Below are 6,352 nucleotides of genomic sequence, written 5' to 3'. Positions count from 1 at the left end.
CTCCATGTGATTGTATATGGAGATACAAGCAAGACCAAAGGGATAAATACCGCAATTCAAGAATATAATATAATAAAAGGATAAAATTGATAAGAAAAATAAAAGCTTTATAAAATAGTTACAAACATATATAATGTGATTTAGTGTGTAGTATAAATTTGAGTATCATACTCTACAAGGTTACTTAATGGGTCGTACGTTACTTGTACATATTAGGTCTCCTTTCTATATGTCTGTTAATACGGTTCCAATCATTATTTTATTTTATTTTACTTTATTTCGTCTTATTTTATTCCATTTGACCATATCTGCACCCCCATCTGATGCAAGTCATGCGTTTGATCTACAAGGATACATATTGGCCTCCATATAGATGCATCTATGCATGCAGACACGGTCAAAAGTAACAGAAATTATTCAACGTCATAGTTCAGAAGCCTAAAATATAGAAAATATAAAATTGTAATAATGCAGAGTAGTAATGATATGGAACTTTATGGATAAAAACGTATAAAATGCTTAAAATGGTTAAAAATATATATATATGGTTAATAATTTTTATAAGTACAATAATTGAGTATCCACAACATAGTAAGATATTTATATAGTTAATACAATTTATATAATTATTAACTATTGGTTTTCCATACCAAATTTGTCAAATCCATAAACAGCACTAGCACGAACACTCTATTCATTTTAAATATGCGTAAATCAATTGTGCTGTATTACCAATATAAATAAATGATACATAGGGGGTCAATGTGTTTACAAGAAGCCAAAAACTTCAATTTCCGCATTTAATCCTAGAGGGAGGATGGAATTGAATTCAAAAATTTTTTGGGATTCAATTCTGGACATTTTGCTTATATGGTCTCCTCCTCTCCAGTGGATATTCACTTTTTCTAAAGCTGCGAAAATCATTCCTTGTGGGTCTTGATTATGTGTCACCTTGAAGTGGAGGGATAAAGTGTGTTTATCATATCCCTTTTTAATATTTGAGATATGCTCAGCAATACGTTTTTTCAGGGTTCTTTTAGTTCTGCCCACGTATTGTTTTCTACATGGGCATTGAATAATATATATGACACTTTCTGTGTTGCATGTCAAGAACTCTCTGATTTTATGTGTGTGGGTATTGCTGGTGGATTTAACCTCAAGACTGGGGACAGACCTGGTGCTCTGGAATCGTTATATAGACGACGTACTGTTTATATGGAAAGGTGATCAAATATCACTTGATCTCTTTTTGGAAAATATTAATGACAACTTACTGAACTTGCACTTTACGGCCGTCACAAGTACCTCCTCCGTTGAATTTTTGGACCTGCAAATCAATATAGAGAAAGAAAAATTATTATGTAGCACTTATCAGAAGCCCACGTCTAAAAACAGCTATATATTATACGACAGCTGCCATTTACCGCAATGGCTTGTTAATATTCCATCAGGGCAATTTAGACGGATTAAAAGGAACTGTTCAAAAGAAGAAACTTTTGAATCAGAGGCTATCAATTTAAGGGACCAATTTTTGCAGAAAAAATATCCACTACAAATATTGGAATCTTCTCTGGAAACAGTGCGCAAACTTGACCGAAACACCTTCTTTTCAGACAAATTAGAAACACCAAAGATGGACATAAATGATAATGTAAGATTAATATTGCCATTCAATTCCCAATATATAAAGATCAGATATACAGGGTGGGCCATTTATATGGATACACCTTAATAAAATGGGAATGGTTGATGATATTAACTTTCTGTTTGTGGCACATTAGTATATGTGAGGGGGGAAACTTTTCAAGATGGGTGGTGACCATGGTGGCCATTTTGAAGTTGGCCATTTTGAATGCAACTTTTGTTTTTTCAATAGGAAGAGGGTCATGTGACACATCAAACTTATTGGGAATTTCACACGAAAAACAATGGTGTGCTTGGTTTTAACGTAACTTTATTCTTTCATGAGTTATTTACAAGTTTCTGACCACTTATAAAATGTGTTCAATGTGCTGCCCATTGTGTTGGATTGTCAATGCAACCCTCTTCTCCCACTCTTCACACACTGATAGCAACACCGCAGGAGAAATGCTAGCACAGGCTTCCAGTATCCGTAGTTTCAGGTGCTGCACATCTCGTATCTTCACAGCATAGACAATTGCCTTCAGATGACCCCAAAGATAAAAGTCTAAGGGGGTCAGATCAGGAGACCTTGGGGGCCATTCAACTGGCCCACGACGACCAATCCACTTTCCAGGAAACTGTTCATCTAGGAATGCTCGGACCTGACACCCATAATGTGGTGGTGCACCATCTTGCTGGGAAAACTCAGGGAATGTGCCAGCTAGATGAACAGTTTCCTGGAAAGTGGATTGGTCATCATGGGCCAGTTGAATGGCCCCCAAGGTCTCCCAATCTGACCCCCTTAGACTTTTATCTTTGGGTTCATCTGAAGGCAATTGTCTATGCTGTGAAGATACGAGATGTGCAGCACCTGAAACTACGGATACTGGAAGCCTGTGCTAGCATTTCTCCTGCGGTGTTGCTATCAGTGTGTGAAGAGTGGGAGAAGAGGGTTGCATTGACAATCCAACACAATGGGCAGCACATTGAACACATTTTATAAGTGGTCAGAAACTTGTAAATAACTCATCAAAGAATAAAGTTACATTAAAACCAAGCACACCATTGTTTTTCGTGTGAAATTCCCAATAAGTTTGATGTGTCACATGACCCTCTTCCTATTGAAAAAACAAAAGTTGGATTCAAAATGGCCGACTTCAAAATGGCCGCCATGGTCACCACCCATCTTGAAAAGTTTCCCCCCTCACATATACTAATGTGCCACAAACAGGAAGTTAATATCACCAACTATTCCCATTTTATTAAGGTGTATCCATATAAATGGCCCACCATGTATAATCAATAAACACTGGCATCATATTGTCAAAGATAGGACAATAGAACATATCTTACCAAATAAACCTCAAATCACTTTTACCAAGGCCCCTAATTTGGGCCTATTGGTAGCACCCACGATTATTAATAAATTCCCAAATACACCATCAATTCAAAAATGGATAGGGTTAACAGGTTTTTATAGATGTGGCTCGTTTATGGGATGTAGATCTACTACATTCCCTAAAAAAACATTCCCTAAAAAAAAACAGCAATACCCACACACATAAAATCAGAGAGTTCTTGACATGCAACACAGAAAGTGTCATATATATTATTCAATGCCCATGTAGAAAACAATACGTGGGCAGAACTAAAAGAACCCTGAAAAAACGTATTGCTGAGCATATCTCAAATATTAAAAAGGGATATGATAAACACACTTTATCCCTCCACTTCAAGGTGACACATAATCAAGACCCACAAGGAATGATTTTCGCAGCTTTAGAAAAAGTGAATATCCACTGGAGAGGAGGAGACCATATAAGCAAAATGTCCAGAATTGAATCCCCAAAAATTTTTGAATTCAATTCCATCCTCCCTCTAGGATTAAATGCGGAAATGGAAGTTTTTGGCTTCTTGTAAACACATTGACCCCCTATGTATCATTTATTTATATTGGTAATACAGCACAATTAATTTACGCATATTTAAAATGAATAGAGTGTTCGTGCTAGTGCTGTTTATGGATTTGACAAATTTGGTATGGAAAACCAATAGTTAATAATTATATAAATTGTATTAACTATATAAATATCTTACTATGTTGTGGATACTCAATTATTGTACTTATAAAAATTATTAACCATATATATATATATATATTTTTAACCATTTTAAGCATTTTATACGTTTTTATCCATAAAGTTCCATATCATTACTACTCTGCATTATTACAATTTTATATTTTCTATATTTTAGGCTTCTGAACTGTGACGTTGAATACTTTCTGTTACTTTTGACCGTGTCTGCATGCATAGATGCATCTATATGGAGGCCAATATGTATCCATGTAGATCAAACGCATGACTTGCATCAGATGGGGATGCAGATATGGTCAAATGGAATAAAATAAGACGAAATAAAGTAAAATAAAATAAAATAATGATTGGAACCGTATTAACAGACATATAGAAAGGAGACCTAATATGTACAAGTAACGTACGACCCATTAAGTAACCTTGTAGAGTATGATACTCAAATTTATACTACACACTAAATCACATTATATATGTTTGTAACTATTTTATAAAGCTTTTATTTTTCTTATCAATTTTATCCTTTTATTATTTTATTATATTATATTCTTGAATTGCGGTATTTATCCCTTTGGTCTTGCTTGTATCTCCATATACAATCACATGGAGATTAAATATTGTATCTTTGTGGATAAAACGCACAAAAACCGCATTAGATGGAGAGACAAATAATATCAAATGCAAATAATATCAAACCGCATCAAGAGATATATGAAATGGCGATTCAATATGCATATAGCATATGCGATTTGTAAATAATTCTGTATGAGTAAGCTGTTTTAAACTATATTATACACCAAGTCCCACTTGGCGTATTTAGGAATCTATTTATATGAAGGACTGTCTTTAAAATATATTTATTATCAGCCAATGCGTTTATTTTATCAGTTGTTATTTCTATATATACTCTTATGCACATTTTTGCTATATCTAGTGAACTTTTATACACGTACATATTTATATTAAGATGATTAAAGGGCAAACAGCCAGGAAACCCATATCCAGATTTTCCGTTTTACTCTGTGATGACAAAACAAGTCATAATGAGCAGATGGATTTAGTCCTATATAAACCCCTATACAACAGACGAGACTTGACCACTGAGGAAGGAGTCACTGCCAACTCCGAAACGTGTCTGGTGTACACAAGTCTCGAGTAAAGAAATAAACCGCAGCATACAATCTGCGCAACATCTCTGAATCCTTGGAAGCGCTTCTCTACAGCCGACAGGAAGAAACATAAGTCCTGCTGTGTCCAGATTAACAGACACTAAGTAACGCCGAAGATTCAAGTGGGTCCTAATTACCTTAGACCCCGGCGTCTAAACGGACAGTTTTTTTTCCCTGCTTCGGTACCCTGCTCACTCATACAAAAGTGCGGACCGGAATTGAGACCACCTATGCTGCAACACGTGGGACGCCACGCTAAGCACGAGTGATCGGTCACTCCACCTCTTCAGAACAGTGAGTAGTGTGTTCACACACAGTAAGATTTAACAGCACACCAACCGGTATATGCTGTGAAGATAATCAACTAAAAGAACGAGACTGTATATCTATTCGTAAAATACCAGTCATAGTTGCTATTTATCTACTAAATATCAGCAGAGACATTGCGCACCAAACCCTGCGCATTGGAATTTGTATCAAAGACTGTATACAAAGTCAAATAACCACGATCTCTTACTGCATAGTAACGAACAACTAGTGATCTGTTACATTTTACTATATTTAACATCAAGCCCTTACAGATGGTATTAATTTCTATGATTTTAAGCGAATGTATTTTATAGTAATATATTGAGGTACCTCATTTGTTTTAATTATTTTTGGTGCAAATAAATAGTATATAAACGTATTGGCTGCAGCTCCATGTGATTTTTAGATGCAGGTGTGCCCCTCTTATTTATTCAGTTAAGATATTTATTAACACCTAGTATACTAAGCACACAATACGCTACTACAATGGTAAATATACAATACTCAACTACACTACACATTCCCAGTTTCCACCCACAGACTAACTATACAATACACACACACAAATATTAGCAGCCCACCCACCTGATTCTACACACTGTCCCTATGGGGTACGACGAGGGTTAACGGTGGCCTTGCAGGGGTGTATGCAGGCCACAGGCACAAAACAGGGTTACACACAATGCAAGGGTAATTCCCTGCAAGTGTACAGATAGGGGGTTGGTGGGACAGGGTAGGTGAGGATACTAATCAGAGGAGCCAGGGGAATAGGATATGGGTATACAGGGGTTAAGGGGAGGTGTAGTTGGTGGTATAAGGGTTAAGGGTTAATACAAGGGTACGATAAAGGGGAGATGTAGTTGGTGGTATAAGGGTATAAGGGTTAATATGAAGTCGTTGGTGGTATAAGGGTTAATAGGGGGTGATACTTAGCGCTTAGTTGCTCGTTCGTCTAGGGCAGGGGTGCACAACCTTTTTTCTGGGGGCTGCATTGTCACATCGTTCTATTTCAAGGGGCCGCAAATAAAAAATGTTGATCAGCGCTCATCTGCCTATTACACAAGCCAGTGCAAAGTGACTGGGGAGGAGTGATCACTGCCACAGTCGTTCCATCTTCATTTAGATTACACAGGGAGATGTGCTACAGATAATCGGACA

The sequence above is a fragment of the Bufo bufo genome, chromosome 11 (genome assembly GCF_905171765.1).
Source record: "Bufo bufo chromosome 11, aBufBuf1.1, whole genome shotgun sequence".
Taxonomy (NCBI): domain Eukaryota; kingdom Metazoa; phylum Chordata; class Amphibia; order Anura; family Bufonidae; genus Bufo; species Bufo bufo.
This window is presented reverse-complemented; position numbering follows the sequence as displayed.